General features: G+C 42.5%; 1 long non-coding RNA gene across 1 annotated transcript in view; it reads left to right on the top strand.

The window, feature by feature from the left end:
- Positions 1-21,971, top strand: part of LOC126149295 (uncharacterized) — a 1,122,064-nt gene that overhangs the window by 707,670 nt on the left and 392,423 nt on the right. Inside the window, exon 3 of the long non-coding RNA XR_007530797.1 lies at positions 16,012-16,092. This is a non-coding gene — a long non-coding RNA (uncharacterized LOC126149295). The remainder of the gene's footprint in view (positions 1-16,011; positions 16,093-21,971) is intronic.

Below are 21,971 nucleotides of genomic sequence, written 5' to 3'. Positions count from 1 at the left end.
CATTAGAAAATTGTAGCGAAATGCAGGAAGATCTGCAGCGGATAGGCACTTGGTGCAGGGAGTGGCAACTGACCCTTAATATAGACAAATGTAATGTATTGCGAATACATAGAAAGAAGGATCCTTTATTGTATGATTATATGATAGCGGAACAAACACTGGCAGCAGTTACTTCTGTAAAATATCTGGGAGTATGCGTGCGGAACGATTTGAAGTGGAATGATCATATAAAATTAATTGTTGGTAAGGCGGGTACCAGGTTGAGATTCATTGGGAGAGTCCTTAGAAAATGTAGTCCATCAACAAAGGAGGTGGCTTACAAAACACTCGTTCGACCTATACTTGAGTATTGCTCATCAGTGTGGGATCCGTACCAGATCGGGTTGACGGAGGAGATAGAGAAGATCCAAAGAAGAGCGGCGCGTTTCGTCACAGGGTTATTTGGTAACCGTGATAGCGTTACGGAGATGTTTAACAAACTCAAGTGGCAGACTCTGCAAGAGAGGCGTTCTGCATCGCGGTGTAGCTTGCTCGCCAGGTTTCGAGAGGGTACGTTTCTGGATGAGGTATCGAGTATATTGCTTCCCCCTACTTATACCTCCCGAGGAGATCACGAATGTAAAATTAGAGAGATTAGAGCGCGCACAGAGGCTTTCAGACAGTCGTTCTTCCCGCGAACCATAGGCGACTGGAACAGGAAAGGGAGATAATGACAGTGGCACGTAAAGTGCCCTCCGCCACACACCGTTGGGTGGCTTGCGGAGTATAAATGTAGATGTAGATGTAGATGTATACACGAACTGCAGTAACAATTTCACGTCACAGAACTACAGGCGTAGAATAGGTGTAGAGTGATCTGAGTGTGAATAATGTTTCATACAGTGTGCTAAATTAGTGGAAGTTCCCATTTGAGTTCTTAGTACACGTAGGAACCGTGGGAATGGATGACAACCACGATTGCATGATATTGCAGTGCCTGTCTTATTCTGAATTACAATACAAAGTCCCTTTGGACATGCATGCATACAGGCGGGAAAGCCGGGTTCGTGTCCCGGTCCGGCACAAATTTACATTGCCGTCATTCCATTCTACAGCTGATGGTTGTCCATATTCGCAGTTTCATGCATGCATGCATGCTTGCATGTCCAAAGGAACTCTGCATCGTAACTCAGAATATAACAGACACTACAATATCTTATTTATCCGTCAATACCGGACAAGCGACTTTCAAGTAAAATGTCTCACCCGTACGGGAATACACGAGGTCTGCTGAAAAAGATTCAGAACATTCATAATATCGAGCCAATCATGTCTTGGAGCGAAATGTGGTTGGCATCCGTGCACACCCTGTATGTAATGTGTAACTGCCGGAAATTTCATTGTTGTATGTCTGTTAGTTACTGTTCAGTGCTGTATTGAGTAGAACGTTGCGTCCCACAGTTTGAGAATTCCGAGATGGCAGAGTTATAGAAGCAACGTGTCTGCATTAAAGTTGACGTGAAATTCAAGAAAACCTTTACCGAGACACACCAAATGATACGAATGGTTCACACGGTTTAAAAGTGGCTGGACTGATGTTAAAAATGACTGTGTAAGACGCCCTTCAACGGTTACTGGCGACGCTCTTGTCAGTAACGTCAAGAAATTGTGCATGCCAATCGAAGGCTGACTGTCTGTGGTTGTGATGTTGAGACCAAAGGTCAATCTTCGCAATGGTTCGGGAAACATTTTCCAAGACCAAAAAAAGCTCGTCAGGTGAGGTCGGATTTGAAAGCCGTGGTGATATTTTTCTTTGACTTTGAAGGATTAGTTCATCATGAATTCTACATCTACATCTACATGGATACTCTGCAAATCACATTTAAGTGCCTGGCAGAGGGTTAATCGAACCACCTTCACAATTCTCTATTATTGCAATCTGGTAAAGCGCGCGGAAAGAATGAACACCTATATCTTTCCGAGCGAGCTCTGATTTCCCTTATTTTATTTTGGGTATCATTCCTCCCTATGTAAGTCGGTGTCAACAAAATATTTTCGCATTCGCAGGAGAAAGTTGGTGATTGGAATTTCATGAGAAGGTTTCGTCGCAACGAAAAATGCCTTTCTTTTAATGATGTCCATCCCAAATCCTGTATTATTTCTGTGACACTCTCTCCCATATTTCGCGATAATACAAAACGTTCTGCCTTTCTTTGAAGTTTTTTGATGTACTCCGTCAGTCCTAACTGGTAAGAATCCCACACCGCGCAGCAGTATTCTAAAAGAGGACGGACAAGCTTAGTGTAGGCAGTCTCCTTAGTAGGTCTGTTACATTTTCTAAGTGTCCTGCCAATAAAACGGAGTCTTTGGTTAGCCTTCCCCACAACATTTTCTTTGTGTTCCTTCCAATTTAAGTTGTTCGTAATTGTAATACCGAGGTATTTAGTTAAATTTGTGGCTTTTAGATTAGACTAATTTATCGTATAACCGAAGTTTAACGAGTTCCTTTTAGCACTCATGTGGATGACCTCACACTTTTCGTTATTTAAGGTCAACTGCCACTTTTCGCACCATTCCGATATCTTTTCTAAATCGTTTTGCAGTTTGTTTTGATCTTCTGATGACTTTATTAGTCGATAAACGACAGCGTCACTTGCAAACAATCGAAGACGGCTGCTCAGATTGTCTCCCAAATCGTTTATATAGATAAGGAACAGCAAAGGGCCTATAACACTACCTTGGGGAACGCCAGAAATCACTTCTGTTCTACTCGATGACTTCCCGTAAATTACTACGAACTGTGACCTCTCTGACAGGAAATCACAGATCCAGTCACGTAACTGAGACGATATTCCATAAGCATGCAATTTCACTACTAGCCGCTTGTGTGGTACAGTGTCAACAGGGACAAACCGTTAATCGATGGTATTATCGGGATGTCTTGCGACGCCTGCGAGAAAATGTTAGAAGGAAACGGCCTGAAATGTGGCGAGACAATTCATGCCTCTTGCATCACGATAACGCACCAGCACATTCATCCCTGTTGGTGCGTGACTATTCCACAAAAAATGAATTCACTGTGCCGCCTCATCCTCCATGCTCTAGAGATCTGGCCCTGCGGGCGTTTTTTCTGTTTACACAGTTGAAAACCCCGTTGAAAGGACGAAGATTTGCAACGATAGACGAGATAAAAGACAACTGGCCGTGCGTCTTGCACCGTTAGCCAAATGGTAAGGCGTCCACTCGCGATAAGCCGGAAATCTGGGTTCGAGTCCAGGTCCGGCAGAAATTTCCATTTTCGTCATTCCATTCTACAGCTAATGGTTTTCCATATACGCAACTGCGAATATTTAACGAATCCCAGATTGTGTCCTGAGCTGCGGCGGTGTGTGTCTTGTACAGTAGCGAGAATGCGTCTCTTCACAGCGCCAGTCGCAGTATTGGCCGCGCATCGGCACCAGCGCAGCGGCAAAGAGCTGTCACCACGGGACGGACGGATTTACGGCTGTGTCCGGAAATTGGCGCCGCCGGCGTCGCTTTGATGGTCGGCCGCTAAACAGGACGCGGCGACGCCTCCGGCCAGTGGCGAACTTCCCGTCCTCCAGCGACAGCCGGCCCACCCGCACTGCATGTGGCTCCTGGGCATTTCCAGCGGGCAATGGGAGTGGCCGGCAGCATCTACCTCTACACCGTTCGTTGAAACTGCAATTCCAAGAAGCAAACTTGTGATTAAATGAAATTAATTCCACGGATCAAGGAGTGATAATACACAAATCATGAACTTTCACCGTGAGAATTTCATATATTACGATGCCAACATGAGCTACCATCAGAGAGCGGTATCCTGCGCTGTGTTGTTACTTGTCATTGTCGTCATTCTTTTATCTCACAATGCTGCTCGGCAGCTACGAGTAGAGTTGACCAAAGCTACTGTTACCCACACGAGGATCTTCCAGTCGTTAAGGAAAAAGGCTCGTAGTAATGTCCTTGAAGCCAACAGAGGGAAAACAAAACAGGCACACATGCGTTATATTTGGAGCCACACACATGATCAAAAAATGAGTCTCATTCATGGGAGGCAGCGTAAGTTTAGTGGCGTGACGAACGTAATTAGTAATCCCTGGAGAAAGTGATCTTTATCCAGTTTGTTAAAATTTAAAAAAGAAAATTACTGAAAACTTTTAATACCTAGATACCATTTCCATAAGTTAATTAAAATATGACGGCTAGCTAGTTCCGGATGTAACAACCATTTTCAGATTTGTAATGAAGCAAAATACAGAAATTCAGCTTAGGGAAACTTCTTTACAGCGGAATACTCAAAATAAAAATCATTTGACAAAGCACAAAATACAAAGGTGAAACCTACTACACTGATAAAAGATGGCAGTGTATGACATCGTGGCGAAAAAAACATCATATATATAAAAAAACGCGCATCACACTCGAATTTACAGTGCTACACGAATAAGAAAATTTATGTTTCAATATAACGTACCATGCTTTTTTTAAATGCAAGCTGGACACAAACTGGATATGCTAGTAATAACCATGATGCAGCGACATATGAAGGGCTTATTTCTATAGTGGTAAAAGTCAATTTTTGTTCATTCTGAGGCGGCCTCAGTGGCCGAGCGGTTCTAGGCGCTGCAGTCTGGAACCGCGCGACCGCTACAGTCGCAGGTTCGAATCCTGCCTCGGCCATGGATGTGTGTGATGTCCTTAGGTCAGGTTTAATTAGTTCTAAGTTCTAGGGGAGTGATGACCTCAGATGTTAAGTCCCATAGTGCTCAGAGCCATTTTGTTCATTCTGAGATACAGAGTCCTAACGTTAAATGAGAGCTGAAAAATCTGCAGATTTTTCAGTGCTCATTTAACTTTAGGACTGTGCATCTCAGAATGAGCAAAAATGGACTTGTACTACTATTGAAATAAGCCCTTTATATATTTGTATAGAAAGCAACATGACTAAGAGTCCTAGTGCTCAACAACCAAACAAATATCTCAGCAAAGAATTGTTTCCAGACCGTTCCAAATAATTTTATTAATTTTTTTAAAGTGAAAGAAGAGACATCATTACAAATTTAAAATACTGCCCTTCATGGTAAAAATGTTAACATATCACTTACGGAACCAATACCTGTATAACTGTCATGTTAAAATGTTCACATAAGACTCCAGTGTTACACCGATGGGACCGCACAGAAGTTTAGAATCGTTTTACGCTTATAGGAAACGTGCCAGATAATTTATAGTGAATAGCAGCAAACGAAACCTTTAAGTTAGAAATTTTAATAAAACTCAGAGGAAGAACATACCCTGGGTGATAAAATCATACTCAGCCACGAAATATAAACGATCATCGTTACATTATGTAACTTGTCGACAACGAAATAAAATGGTTGCTATCTCCAGGTGGACTGTCTTGACGGCCCCGTTCAGGGCCAAAACATAACTGCTGTATGCATTCACACGTGCAGGCCAGACAGAAATAAACGGAAGGATCGGCATGTGACAGTCATTTACATGTGTTTATGTAGAATGGCTCATACAACAATAAAAATTAACGTAGATGCAAGTGTGTGTCAAAAAGACATTGCAATAGTTAGTAAAACTGAGATGATTTTTAAATTAAAGCAACAAAGAAAATTAATTATGGAAATTTTTCTGTAAACGTCTCAGGGCACAAATAAGAAAATTACAAGGGCTAGAGCCGGCCGCGGTGGTCTAGCGGTTCTAGGCGCGCAGTCCGGAACCGCGCGGCTGCTACGGTCGCAGGTTCGAATCCTGCCTCGGGCATGGATGTGTGTGATGTCCTTAGGTTAGTTAGGTTTCAGTAGTTTTAAGTTCTAGGGGACTGATGACCACAGATGTTAAGTCCCATAGTGCTCAGAGCCATTTGAACCATTTTTGAACAAGGGCTAGATCAATATCTATTGCTACGTCGACAAGAACGTAATTAGGATGCAGTAATGGTTCAAATGGCTCTGAGCACTATGGGACTCAATTTCTGAATTCTAGAACTTAGAACTAGTTAAACCTAACTAACCTAACGACATCACACACATCCATGCCGAAAGCAGGATTCGAACCTGCGACCGTAGCGGTCTCGCGGTTCCAGACTGCAGTGCCTAGAACCACACGGCCACTTCAGCCGGCCCGTAGTTAGGAGATGGAGATCAGTTGAGAAAGGTGCTCAGACACTATCACGTGATCTTGTTTGAGGAACTTTTTAGTTATTCCACGTTCTCGTCAAGGTCGGTAATCTTAAGAGACTGCTATATGTAGATTTGTTTATTTGAGACCCTGTTCGCAAAGTGAAACATTAATGTACTTTTTACTATGCATTAAATACCTACAATACAGTACAGTTGATATTTCCCTTCCGTCATAACCTCTAAAAGACAACAGCAACTTTTCTGCTCCTTTATGGCTTAAAATTTACTTCTTTTTTCACATTTAGACTTTTACCGCCATTTCACACGCTCTTCGTCTAGCCAAAGAATTAAATTTCCGCACGAATTGTAATTAACATGAAAGTAGTGTGTTTCCAAGTTTAATTTTCTGCATGAAGGGCCTAATTATTTTCTGCTTCGGAAGAAAGTTTTAATGAGAGGAAATTGCCAGTTTTCCTGATAATTTTAGCTCGTAGTTAAGCCTAACACGTGACGAAGACGTTGAGTAATCTACAAAGCATAATTAATTGTAAGTTATTTTTTATGTCACATAACAGGCCCCTTAAATGTTCTTGTATTAAAACGGGATTAAAACGAAAGCTACGTTAGGGGCATGTGGGACAGCATTGTGCGTTATTAAATGGTATATTACGAGGATATTAAAGGCACCCTTCTCTGTTACAAGCAGAAATAAGGGCCTGGGATGACACTTGATAAATGTCGCTGACTTTAGTTAATGTACGTAGCTCTATTACTTAACTTTTGCTTTTGACAGGCAACAGGAAGGCTAATAAAACAGAAATTATGTGTATCCTCCGTTGCATATTTATTACTTACATCAAAAGCCACAGGTCATAATGTATAGTGTACATAACGTCTAGCACAACATATGAAAACGTTGACAGAGCCCGTAGACGCACCAATATTTATCTAAACACTTTGAAAGCATAGTCGAGTATCAAACACGGTAATGGATGATTTTAAATGAATCGTCTACAAGGCTGCCACATATTAGGAAACAGTATTTGGTTTTGAAAGCCAACATTAACCAGACATCCAAATCAAATGCAGAAAACTGAAAGAAGTGGTAACTGGTACGCACTCCTTCCGCATCGCTCTATCTCTTACTTCTTATACTGAATATTTTCGCATTCGGAGGAGGAAGTTGGTGACAAATTCCCTAAATGACCTCGCCGAAACGAAAAACGACATTTTTATTAATATTTCCCACCCCATCACACTTAAATATTCCTGACACACTCTCCTATTTCACAAAATTGCAACACGAGCTGCCTTTCTTTCAACTTTTTCTATGTCCTCCGTCAATCCTATTCTGCCAGGATCCTATAGCGTGTCCCTATACTCCAGAAGAGATCTAAAATATTCTGTTGAATCAACAACCTTTACATTTGTGTGATTTATCGTGTATGGTAAACGTAAAGAATTTCGTTCAGTGCTGGTGTACAAGCCTTCAAACCTCTTACTGTTTAGGGTCAATTCACTACTTTTTGCACCGTGAAAATATGTTGTCTGATTCATTTTTTAATGCGCTATTATCGTCTGAAGAAATAGCTAGACCGACAGTATTACCTGCAAACAATCTAAGAGGGTACTCAGATTTTCTCTTTAATTGTTTACAAAGATTAAGAGCAGCAGTGAGCCTCTAACACTTCAGTTTCACTACATGACTTCCCGCCAATTATTACGAACTATTATCTCTCTGACAGGAAACCACGAATCCAGTCGCACATATGAGAAGATACCCCGTAAGCACGCAACTTGATTAGAAGATGCGTATGAGGAAAGACGTAAAAAACCTTCTGGAAACCTAGAAATAGTGAGAAGCAACTTGAAATCCACAGTCGATAGAACTCATTACTTTGTGTGAATAAAGAGATAGTTATGTTTCAAAAGAACGACATTTTCTGAATTAGTGCAGCTTTTGTATTCATAGATCTTTTTTTATGTATTTCGTACCGTAGGAACACAGTATATTTCTAAAATCTAACCGTTAATGAAAACATGTTTGTTCAGTAGAGGGAAAATCTCAACAATTGGTAACAAATACAGCATAACACCAAGTCAGAGAAATGGGAGAGTTGTGACACTATATACTCCATTCCCTAGGCCAGATATCTAGTCGGGTGAGGTCTGGGGGCATTTCTAACCAAAAATATGTAAATATTCCTGGTTGCCTTCATGTGGGGGCATGTTAGGTTTTGATACTGTGTCACCTGATAACTATAATGTGCACTGGCCCATTACACTGGGAGAAAATACCTGTCCTTGTAGCCAAAAGAACCGGGCGTGGTCAGGGGTCACAACGTTTTGGCTTATCTTAGTGTGTTAGTATTTTTGATTCTGTCTCATGTCGGCAAACGAGCACAATATAAACTGTAATGTAATTGTACATTGTAAAATATGTGGAGTCTCGTGCAGCTTTAACACCGGTCACGAGTTCTCAGTAACTAAACACCATTCTGACATGAAACTAGTAAAAAATAACAAACTCGTTCTGACTGCAATGACACACAGAATCTGCTGTCAACTGCATTCATATTTTAGTAGACTCTTTTATGAACCAAATATCTGGGTAAAGTTCATGGGGAAGAGTTATGTGTGACTGCCTATGGAAATGAGAAACTATAGTAGAAGCTCTATAGAAACGTCGTTTACTGCAACCGATAAATATTCAATAATCAAGGAGCTCAAGGTGTACTTCAGCGTATTAAAATCCAAAGGTAAGCCACTTCCCTTGAATTTCAGCTTCATTAAGTGACTTTGATTTCAGTACGTTTCCTTCATTAAAATATCTAAAGCAGCTCCTATACTGTCATTAAAAGTTCGCAGTGTTTTGTATTGTGGAATATTCTTGTCCGTCTGTGATCAAGACTGAAGACTGAGCAACGCATTGTACAATATGTCGGCGGATGTACTGAAATTATATTTTTATTTTGCAGAGTGTCTGAACTCACGAGGGATAGATCCAATCCGATACGTCGAAACTTACCCTAGGATTTCTTATACAAGAAAAATACAGCGAAAGAAACACAGTAACAAAATTTTGACTGTTAAGACAGACTGCAGGTGTTTAAAAAAGGTGAACATTGTCGAATCGTAGGTCCCCACTAGCAATAGCAGTAGCAGTGGCGGTAGCAGACAGAGTAGGCGTAACACGGGAAGCAGATATCCTTGCTTGATGGCACATCTGTATGTAGATAACACGGCACTACGCGATCGCAATTTGTAATCCGAATTTCAGTTTCCACTGAAAATTCCTCTGACAGAACTGTTCATAGTTACTATTCCCTCGAATCATTTAATACCTGCAATAATTAGTAGTTGCCTCTCCGGTATCGCTAGATGTTAACAATGGTGATAAAACTGAGTTAATTTTCGTTGTGTTTTCGTCTTATGTGCTTACCACTTTCATGTGTCTTTGTGCATGTTCCTGGGTTTCACAGTAAAGTGGAACCTGTGTTTAAAACCTAGCAAAGGTGAAATGTGAAGTGTCGTGCCCCACTGACGAGTCGTATGAGGGAGTGGAAGGACTGCAAGAATGCGCGTCAGAGAAATTACTTGGCAGGAGGTCTCGTGGTCGTGGGCTGCCTTTTGTGCACTTGCTCCACTGAAAAGAGGGCTGTAGGGTGAAGTTGAATACGGAACTCGGCTGGGATCTGAGGGTACACTGGATATTTGCATCAATTATTTGCATCAAGTAATTGCATGAGGATATGTGAACTGGAAGCACCCCTGGCACATCCGTTTTACAAACAGTTCTATATACAAAGTCTACTAACTGCCTTCTTACAAGGGGACCTCCCCATCGCACCCCCCTCAGATTTAGTTATAAGTTGGCACAGTGGATAGGCCTTGAAAAACTGAACACAGATCAATCGTGAAAACAGGAAGAAGTTGTGTGGAACTATGAAAAAAAAAATAAACAAAATATACAAACTGAGTAGTCCATGCGCAAGATAGGCAACATCAAGGAGAGCGTATGCTCAGGATCGCCGTGGTCCCGTGGTTAGCGTGAGCAGCTACCGAACGAGACGTCATTGGTTCAAACCTTCCCTCGAACGAAAATTTTATTTTCGCAAAGTTATCATCTGTCCATTCGTTCATTGACGTCTCTGTTCACTGTAATAAGTTTAGTGTCTGTGTTTTGCGACCGCATCGCAAAACCGTGCGATTAGTAGACGAAAGGACGTGCCTCTCCAATGGGAACCGAAAACATTTGATCGCAAGGTCATAGGTCAACCGATTCCTCCACAGGAAAACACGTCTGATATATTCTATACGACACTGGTGACGCCATGTGCGTCACATGACGGGAATATGTTGTCGATCCACCTAACTTGTACACTTGGCGAATGGGTAAAAAGATTCTTCTACCTTGCCCGATTTAGGTTTTCTTGTGGATGTGATTATCATAAATTAAATAAAAGAAACTAAACTTTTCATTCAATGAAAGACATGAATCAAGGACCTCTCGTCCCGCAGCTGCTCACGCTAACCACGGGACCACGGTGCACCTGACCTCACGTTCTCCTTAATGTTGCTTATCTTGCACATGGACTACTCAGTTTGTATATTTTGCTTATTTTTTTCATAGTTCCACACAACTTCTTCCTGTTTTCTCGATTGATCTGTGTTCAATTTTTCAAGGCCTATCCACTGTGCCAACTTATAGCTAAATCTGAGGGAGATGCGATGGGGAGGTTCCCTTGTTAGTAGTGTAACTTCTCATAACTCCCTAAGTCCAAATATAGCAGAGGTGGGCGCATCAGACTAAGCGTTGACTACACGGAAATGAGTCTAAGTCCCCTCGTGGTTACGCAGTACTGCACTACAATCTCACAGCATCTTAACTGCAGTTAAACCATATCTGACCAACTGACCGGCTGCTCCATCACTGCCATCACTGCTCCAACACTATGGCGGCTAGCCTTTTTATAGGCTGTAGTGCACCCGGCACCACTTGTTCTAGAAGTTTCCAGTACTCCCGAGCATTGTGTGTGTGTTACGCGGCAGCACCTGATGCCTACGTGACGAACAGGCCGTACTCCACTATGTTCGTTGTGTCCAGTGGTTGCGGCTTGTAACGGCTCTCGAGCCTCGTGATACGGCATAGTCCGCTCTTGTTAGCAGAGTAAACATTACACATAATCCACGTCTGGTCACGTCTGCCTCGCTGGTGGCAAGAATTCCTACATCTTACTTGATTTTTAACCCTGTTTTCTATAATTCGCGACAGAAGAACTTGATATGCAGTCGAAATCAACTACCTCTCCTAAAGACATACATATGTGTTAGTTAGTAGTTATTTTATTTAACATTCATTCCAACGATGTCAAAATTTCCTGAATAATTGTGGAAACATTGAAAAAATATGAAATAACTGGTGATTTTATGAGTTATGGCTCGAATGACGGTAGGTGTGCTACTTAAAGTCAGAACAAAAATACAGTACCATCCTAGCCCAAAGAAAACATGTTCAGTAATAACTTTCAGTGACAAAGGAACAGCTGAAAATTTTTGGTTAAACGAAGGAGGGAGAAAATGTTTAAAGTTGAGCCTTGCGAAAAGCCGGCTTCGTTTCGCAAAAGGTGAATTTGAGTTGCCGTTACCGAGGGAGACCTATGGATGAAAGCACTCTGAACTGCACCTGAGATTAACATTACTTATTTCCCGGCTGCTTCTACATCGATAAAGAGAGTCAGGAAATTGTACGGAAAAGGAAGTCGCAAGAGTACGAAGTTTACTGCAAGTAAACATGTAGACGAGATGTCATTAATAGTTAATACTGTAGAGCAATTCGTAGCTGAAGTGAAGTCTACGCTTCTTGTTATCCCCTAAAATGCTGTGTGTAAAGCCAGCCGATAAGGTTTCATACAAGAGCTGCGTGGTGAAAATTGCACTTGTCCGAAAGAACAGACACCACGTGTATACGCATTAGAAAAGGAAAAGAAAGTGTCGCTTGTGCATTCGAAATTAATTCATTGGTTTTGTTGGACTTTTGACCTGGACCTTAGGACGTCTCTTCATTGAGGAAAACGGTGAAAAGAATATAACTCGCATTCTGTACAGAACTAATACTGTAATTCAGCCTCTCGATAAACGAAACATTTATTTCGTCATTCAGTACTACGTTTCACATTTTTGTGACGAGAACAGGGGATAAGTAAGGAACATTTCACTGTTAGTAAAATACACTGAGGTAACAAGGGTTATGGGACAGAGATATGCACATGTTGGCGTAGTATCGCGCAGACCTCACGAAGTCATGGAGCCAGGCACTGTGCAAGCTGGTGTTGGCTCCATAATGGTCTCAGATGTGTTTACATGGAACGGGCTGTGTCCTTTGGTCCAAATGAACCGTTCATTAACTGGAAATGGTTATTTTTGGCTACTTGTAGACCATTTACATCTATTCATGGACTTAATGTTCCCAACCAACCATTCTGTACAATTCGAGAGAATAATTTGGCCACGCAGGTCGCTCCACAGGAGTCCAATCGAACACTTGTGGGGCATTACCGAGAGGTTAGTTCGTGCACAGAATCCTGCACCGGCTTCACTTTCGCAACTATGGACGGCTATAGAGTCATCATGGCTCATTATTTCTGCAGGCGACTTCCAACGGCTTGCTGAGTCCGTGCAATGTTGATTTGCTGCATTGCGTTGGGCAAAAAGAAGTCCGACATGATTTTAAGACTTATCGCATGAATTTTGTCACCTCAGTGTGTATGTATATCGTAACTACTGAGCTACAGGTATTGTTATAAAATATTTCATGTCAACAAATTAAAAACTCGAGCGATTAAAGTCGTCTGTAATGTAGCATCGTACAAGACTTTGATTCTCATTCCTCTGCTAGTAACTTGTGTAACAATTTTATCTGGAACAGTTTAGCTGTCGATATGAACGGAAATTTATTTTAAAAAATTAATTATCTGAGACATTTTTGGTATGGTTTAAGTACTTAAACTCGGCGAGCACGCGCGTTCTGGACGACGCACTACGCGGCTCTACTTTTTCTGCGCTTGATTATTCGCCGAATCGCGCGGTAGGCAGGAAAGGCTCCACAAACTGTTGTTATAAGCGGTTAATGATACGACGAAAATGAGCAACTTCAACATTGCTCAAAAAATACTTACAGTGCTCCTTATCAGCCAAAATTTTTATAGTGGGTTTCGTTAGGTGTACTCTTCGCGTGTGAAAAATTTCAGGGTAGGTTTCGTTACGACCATTCCCTTGTCCGTCTCCGGCTAATATTGCATACGTTTGTCAGCTCAGTCTCGTATGCAGAATTGTTTATTTTGCAGAGTTTTTAGTGTTTTTAAACTGAATTGTGGATATGGCTGCGAAATCAGTGTGAACTTACCATTATTTTAGGAGTATTGGATGTCTGTAGAAGTCTCCCAGCCCTATCGCATGTAGAAGAAAGTGAGTATACTAATCCTCAAAAGAAAGGCGAACAATATGATCAGTGGTTGGCGAAGTATAGGGTCCTAAACGGAAGTGCATGGACTTCAGTTAATACCGAAGTTAAATTCATTGCAAAGTAATTGTAGGAATTGCAACGGAAAGGGGATCTAGGGTTGGAGAGGAACTGGAACCAACACTTTCAACACTAAATGTGTACGTACACATTTCCAGGTCTTTATGTAATGTTTCAAACTTCCTGTAACAGCTGTGCACGTCTCCATCGTAATAAGGCTTACCGTTCTCACCAATTTTAGGTCTCCAAATGAATTTACTGTAGGCAAATAAGGTGAGGTACTCGTAGCTGACAGGCGCTCACTTACGGGAATAGCGTGTCGTAAATAAGTGCCCCTTTTCTTGTTTGTAGCTCATTTGCATTTGCTAACGTACATCAGATGAGTGAGTTTCCGCCTCCAGAAAGTTCCAATAATATTTAGCTCGCTTGTCCTCAAGTTACTTATTAAATCTGCATGTGACAAGTCTTCCACTCTTCTTACACATCTCCTACATCCATTTCTACCTCCTCTCTTCTTTCTGCGAGCGCGAAGCCAGCCCAAAGGCAACATAACACCTGGCATCTATATCCGTCACTTTGCACCTCCGAGACTGGGCGTGAAGTCAGTGCAATATCACTTCACTGCATGAAGCTAATCATCGATACATAGTACGTTATTAGTGCCCAGTGTTAATGACAGTCTACGGGCCACTTAAGGTTATGAGGAATAATCCGTCGGTATATTAAAATTGAAATACAGGGTGATCCAAAAATAATACCACAAATTTAGGAATTTAAAACTCTGGAACGACAAAAGGCAGAGCTAAGCACTATCTGTCGGCGAATTAAGGGAGCTATAAAGTTTCATTTAGTTGTACATTTGTTCGCTTGAGGCGCGGTTGACTAGGCGTCAGCAAGCATTTGTTCGCAGCCCAGGAAAATCGACTCGCAGAGCTAGCAGAGAGCTGCAAATTCCACAATCAACTGTATGGAGAGTCCTACGAAAAAGGTTAGTTATGAAACCTTATCGTCTGAAATTGGTTCAAGCACTGTCTGCAGCTGATAAGATTAAAAGAATCGATTTTTGTGATTTTATCCTTGCTCAAATGGAAACAGATGAATCTTTCGTTTCAAAGATTGTGTTTAGTGATGAAGCAACTTTCCACACTAACGGGAAAGTCAACCGTCACAATGTCTGTATATGGGGCACTGAGAATCCGCGGGAAACAACTCAGTATGAACGTGACTCGCCTAAGGTAAACGTTTTCTGTGCCATTTCAGCCAATAAAGTTTTTGGTCCCTTTTTCTTCGAAGGTGCTACTGTAACTGGACTACAGTATCTAGAGATGTTAGAGAATTGGCTGTTCCCTCAGCTCGAACAAGAAGCACAACAATTCATATTTCAGCAGGATGGAGCGCCACCACATTGGCACTTATCTGTCCGTAACTACCTGAACGTCAACTACCCGAGGCGATGGATCGGCCGCCAGGCAGCCCGTGACAGAGCACTTCATCACTGGCCTCCAAGAAGCCCTGATCTTACCCCCTGCGATTTTTTCTTATGGGGGTATGTTAAGGATATGGTGTTTCGGCCACCTCTCCCAGCCACCATTGATGATTTGAAACGAGAAATAACAGCAGCTATCCAAACTGTTACGCCTGATATGCTACAGAGAGTGTGGAACGAGTTGGAGTATCGGGTTGATATTGCTCGAGTGTCTGGAGGGGACCATATTGAACATCTCTGAACTTGTTTTTGAGTGAAAAAAAAAACTTTTTAAATACTCTTTGTAATTATGTATAACAGAAGGTTATATTATGTTTCTTTCATTAAATACACATTTTTAAAGTTGTGGTATTCTTTTTGAATCACCCTGTATACACTACCGACGCTCCATTACTATTTTCTGAAACATCAGTAATGTGTAATCTAGTTCTTAACGTATCATACGGCCAATAGCCCTGCCGCAGAGGTAGCACAGTTTCCCCCGTCAGATCACCGAAGTTAAGCGCTGTCGGTCTTGGCTAAAACTTGGATGGATGATCGTCCCGTCAGGCGAGCGCTGTTGGCAAGCGGGATACACTCAGCCCCTGTGGAGCAAATTGAGGGGCTACTTGATTGAGAAGTAGCGGCTCCGGTCACGAAAACTGACAACGGCAAGAAGAACTGTGTTCGGGCCACATGGCCCTCCGTATCCGTAACCAATGACACCAGTGGGCTGAGCATGACACGGTGGTCGGTCAGTAACGTTGTGTCTTCCGAGACCTGTTCGGGCGGAGTTTAGCTTGGTTTCAGTTTAGTTCAATGTATCATACAAATAACTTCAACGAAGGGTTCTATAAAAAGTTGTACACGCTGTCTTCTTGTTACAGGTTTCCGGCTTGACTTCTCATCAGAGATGAATAATTAGCAGCAAGTGATTAACATTCACACATACAAGTCACATCTCGAAGGTAAGACAACACTACGCTGGAGTTTCTGCTAGTATTATCTTGTCAATGTAGTTTTTGCAATACGTTTTAGGCAATCAAACTAGGCTTTCATTAAAAGTTTGAGTGCAAAAAGTATCTTTTTTAATGGCTTTCGAAGAGACCACGTGGTATATTCTTGAGTGAACTGCAACATGTTTACCGTGTAACTACTTACGTAAGAGTTAATGTTGCTCGGTCAGTTGTAATCATGGATGATAGGCATGTAAATTGTTTTTCTTTTTCTGGAACTTAACAAGATAAAAACACAGTGGCTGTATATACTGACAGGCAGAGTCAAGTCTGTATACTGTTATGGAATAACATTAAATGTTTTGTTATAGTGTAGATAAGAGTTTGTTCTGGAACTGTAGCAATTCGAAACACAAATACTGAAGCTGTTTGATTTCAGATCGATGAACATTATCCGTTCATGAACTTCTGCTGTTACAGAGAGCGGTTAAAACATATCAATAATTATGATGAACAACAAAATTCAGAATGCTCTGGCCATTCATTCACGCAAAACTGTTAACGAATGATCGCATTAAATGACATTAGTATAATGCTGCCATCCCTGCATGTATCTTAGCGATTAGTAAGCGAATCCTGTCTCACATTTAAAACTCGCTATAGTATTTCTCGAAAGAACTTTATTGTAGCTTGTAGCTGTAAGTACAGTCGCTGGACACAGCTGAACAGCAAAGACCAGTTCTTAAATGTTATCCAAAAATTATTATTGTCAGTGTGAGATGATTTTACTGTAGCACTTCGTATGTACCAATCAGGTTTTTGGGAAACTAAGGCTTACGCAATGCTGAGAGAACTATTTCAATTCAGATGTTGAATCACATTCGTTTTAGGGTTGCAACTACCAGCTGTAATAATAGGGTCCTTTTATCGACGCCACCCCCACCAACGTCATATGCAGTTTCTGAACAGTTCAAAGAAAACTTGAGTCTCGTTTCAAGTAGGTACCTCACTCATAGAATTAACGTTATTGGTGGCTTCCACCTACGTTCGATATTTTGGCGAAAATGCATGTTTAAAGTCAGTAGTAGGCATAAGATGTCGTCCGAAATCGTACTGAATGCTTCCTTAGAAAATTATTTTGGAAAATAATTTCACGCACCCACTAGAAGTGCAAATGGTTCTGAAAACATATTTCACTTCTCAGCAACAAATAATCTTGACCAAATAGGGAGCATCATGAGAGATACAGGGATCACTGACCACAGGGTTGTTGTAGTTAAACCGAATCCATAACATCCACACCCACCAAAAATTAACGCAAAATACATCTACATAAAAAAGCACATGAAATTTCAAAGAAAACTTGAGTCTCGTTTCAAGTAGGTACCTCACTCATAGAATTAACGTTATTGGTGGCTTCCACCTACGTTCGATATTTTGGCGAAAATGCATGTTTAAAGTCAGTAGTAGGCATAAGATGTCGTCCGAAATCGTACTGAATGATGACCAAAAAAGAGTAAGTCCCCACTCCTTCCAATATAACTGTGTAAGCGTACACCAGATGTGGTAGTATCGACGGCGTCTCGGAGACATACAACAAATAAATTAATAAGAGATGGTATTGATCCCCCATGGTACACAAGAAAGGACAGAACATTGTTGCAGAAGCATCCTTACTTAATCATACTCAACAGGTCGTTCGTCGAAAGATCCGTACCCGAAGACTGGAATGTTACACAAGCCGCATCAATACGCAAGAGAGGAAACAGGAGTAATCCGCTGAATTACAGGCCCATATCACTAATGTTGATTTGCAGTAGGATTCTGGAAGAAACACTGTGTTCTAACATTATGAATTATCTGGAGGAAAACAATTTATTGACAAAAAGCCAACACGGATTCAGAAACTACCGTTCTTGTGAAGCACAACTAGCTTTTTATTCTCACGAAGTAATGAGTGCTATCTACAGGGCACGTCAAACTGGATTCATATTTTTAGACTTCCAGAAGGCTTTTGACACCGTTCCTCCCAAGCGACTTCTAATCCAACTGCGTCTCAGTTGTATAACTGGAATCGTGTTTTCATGTCAGGAAGCTCACAGTTCGTAATGACTGACGGAAAGTCATCCAGCAAAATGTAAATAATATCTGGCTTTTCCCGAGGACGTGTTGTAGGCCCTCTAAAGTTCTTGATCTATATGAACGATTTAGGAGACAATTTGAACAGTCCTCTTCGATTGTTTGAGATGATGCAGTCATTTACCGTCTTGCAAAGTTATCAGATGATCAAAATCAATTGCAAAATTATTTAGATAAGATATCTGCATGGTGCAAAAAGTAACAGTTGACTCAAAATAATGAAAAGTGTGAAGTCATTCGCATGAGACTAAAAGGAATCCGCTAAATTTCGGTTACAAGATAAATCAAACATATCTAAAGGCTGTAAACTCAACTAAATACCTAGGGATTGCAATTACCAATAACTTAAAGTAGAATATTTTGGGGAAAGCAAACTGAAGTCTGCGGTTTGTTGGCAGAACACTCAGAAAATGCAACATGTCTTCTAAAGGGACTGCTTACACTACACTTGTCCACCCTCTGCTGGTGTCTTGCCGTGTGGGATCCTCATCAAATAGGATTGACGGAGGACATAAAAAAAATTCAAAATAGAACAACTCTTTCTGTATTATAGCAGAACAGCGGAGAGAGTCTCACGGTTATGATAAACGAATTGGAGTGACAGTCATTAAATAAAAGGCGGTTTTCGTTACGGGGGAATATTCTCATGAAATTTCAATTACCATCTTTCTCCTCATAGTGTGAAAACATTCTATTGGAGCTCACGCGCCTACCTACGTGGGGGTATAATAAAATAAATCAAAGTTTGCACGGAGAGATTTAAGTGTTCGGTTTTCCCGCGCGCTGTTCGAGGGTGGAACGGTAGAGAAGTAGCTTGAATGTGCTTCGAATAACCCTCTGCGAGGCACGTAACTGTGAGCCGCAGAGTAATCATGTAGATGTAGATATAAGGGACCCACTGTCCCTTACACAGAGATAACCATATTTCCTCTCGCACATGTCGAGTTTAGACTGGGAATCGTTTGCCAAGCACCGGGTGCGCCCAGCGAGTGATATAGTTGCTATAGATCAGTCAGTGTGTAGCGTGGTTTTTGGAATGGCATTATAAATGGATATCACACGGGCTGAGTGTCACCCACTGTCGTAGGCTGACTTTCGGAAAGTCGTTAGAAATGTAGCGAATGGTGACAAAGTGTTTTCACCAAAACAAGGAGTGCCGGTATTACGTCTTCGTGTTTACTGTTCCGGCCAATGGACTGCAGTGAGGATAATGTGTGCAGATTATTATAACAGCGTGTGATAACATTTCATTGTATTTGACATGTATTGAGTTTAAACCTGTATAGATGTGTACGACTAAAGGAGTGGCGGTCTGCTATTGTTTTCAATGAGAATATATCGACTTGATTTAGTGCAAATTACCGATTACTGCAGAACTTCTGTTCCTTGAATATAGCATTACTGAAAAGCCAAAAACAGATTGAAACGATTTCCAAAGCTGTTAAACCAATCATTGCTGGTCCATTATGTCACGATCATAAAAATGAAACGTTTCGCTGGCATATCATTCGATCACTAACAATCGCAAATTTAGTATGGAGTGTTATTTGTTTTCTTATCACAACCTAAAGTAACTACTTGCTTGTACTGATAATGGAGTTACAGTTAATTGAAAAAAACGAACTTTACAACGGAAGTGCTCAAAAACATTTTTGTGTTTCCTACTAATCTGTTAACTGAATCTGCGGCAACAAATGTTTTTAAGAATGTACTCCGATCATACACTTACTGAAGAAATAGAACGAGGTGCAGAATACTTGAAAAACTGGCTGTTGCATAAACTGAGGTAACGAAAGTCATGGTATACCTCCTAACGTCGTGTCAGACCTCCTTTTGCCCGGCACAGTGCAGCAAATCGACCTGGTGTGGACTCAACAAGTCATTGGAAGTCACCTGCAGAAATCCTGAGCCATACTGCCTCTTGCTATCCGTAATCGCGAAAGTGTTGCCGGTGCAGGATTTTGTGCACGAAGTGACCTCTGCATCATGTCCCACAAATGCGCGATGGAATTCATGTCGGGCGATCTGCATGGCAAAATCATTTGCTCGAACTGCTAGAATATTCTTCAAACGAATCGCAAACAATTGTGGCCCGTTACATGGCGCACTGTCATCCATGAAAATTCCACCTTTGTTTGGGAACTGGAAGTTCGTGAACGGATGCAAATGGTCTCCAAGTATCCGACCATAATCGTTTCCAGTCAATGATCGGTTCAGTTGGATCAGAGGGCCCAATCCATTTCACTTAATCACACCCTATACTACACTCCTGGAAATGGAAAAAAGAACACATTGACACCGGTGTGTCAGACCCACCATACTTGCTCCGGACACTGCGAGAGGGCTGTACAAGCAATGATCACACGCACGGCACAGCGGACACACCAGGAACCGCGGTGTTGGCCGTCGAATGGCGCTAGCTGCGCAGCATTTGTGCACCGCCGCCGTCAGTGTCAGCCAGTTTGCCGTGGCATACGGAGCTCCATCGCAGTCTTTAACACTGGTAGCATGCCGCGACAGCGTGGACGTGAACCGTATGTGCAGTTGACGGACTTTGAGCGAGGGCGTATAGTGGGCATGCGGGAGGCCGGGTGGACGTACCGCCGAATTGCTCAACACGTGGGGCGTGAGGTCTCCACAGTACATCGATGCTGTCGCCAGTGGTCGGCGGAAGGTGCACGTGCCCGTCGACCTGGGACCGGACCGCAGCGACGCACGGATGCACGCCAAGACCGTAGGATCCTACGCAGTGCCGTAGGGGACCGCACCGCCACTTCCCAGCAAATTAGGGACACTGTTGCTCCTGGGGTATCGGCGAGGACCATTCGCAACCGTCTCCATGAAGCTGGGCTACGGTCCCGCACACCGTTGGGCCGTCTTCCGCTCACGCCCCAACATCGTGCAGCCCGCCTCCAGTGGTGTCACGACAGGCGTGAATGGAGGGACGAATGGAGACGTGTCGTCTTCAGCGATGAGAGTCGCTTCTGCCTTGGTGCCAATGATGGTCGTATGCGTGTTTGGCGCCGTGCAGGTGAGCGCCACAATCAGGACTGCATACGACCGAGGCACACAGGGCCAACACCCGGCATCATGGTGTGGAGAGCGATCTCCTACACTGGCCGTACACCACTGGTGATCGTCGAGGGGACACTGAATAGTGCACGGTACATCCAAACCGTCATCGAACCCATCGTCCTACCATTCCTAGACCGGCAAGGGAACTTGCTGTTCCAACAGGACAATGCACGTCCGCATGTATCCCGTGCCACCCAACGTGCTCTAGAAGGTGTAAGTCAACTACCCTGGCCAGCAAGATCTCCGGATCTGTCCCCCATTAAGCATGTTTGGGACTGGATGAAGCGTCGTCTCACGCGGTCTGCACGTCCAGCACGAACGCTGGTCCAACTGAGGCGCCAGGTGGAAATGGCATGGCAAGCCGTTCCACAGGACTACATCCAGCATCTCTACGATCGTCTCCATGGGAGAATAGCAGCCTGCATTGCTGCGAAAGGTGGATATACACTGTACTAGTGCCGACATTGTGCATGCTCTGTTGCCTGTGTCTATGTGCCTGTGGTTCTGTCAGTGTGATCATGTGATGTATCTGACCCCAGGAATGTGTCAATAAAGTTTCCCCTTCCTGGGACAATGAATTCACGGTGTTCTTATTTAATTTCCAGGAGTGTATAATGGACCCACCACCAATTTGCACTGTGCCTTGTTGACAACTTGGGCCCATAGTTTTGTGGGGT

Source organism: Schistocerca cancellata, chromosome 2, assembly GCF_023864275.1.
Source record: "Schistocerca cancellata isolate TAMUIC-IGC-003103 chromosome 2, iqSchCanc2.1, whole genome shotgun sequence".
Taxonomy (NCBI): domain Eukaryota; kingdom Metazoa; phylum Arthropoda; class Insecta; order Orthoptera; family Acrididae; genus Schistocerca; species Schistocerca cancellata.
This window is presented reverse-complemented; position numbering and strand designations above follow the sequence as displayed.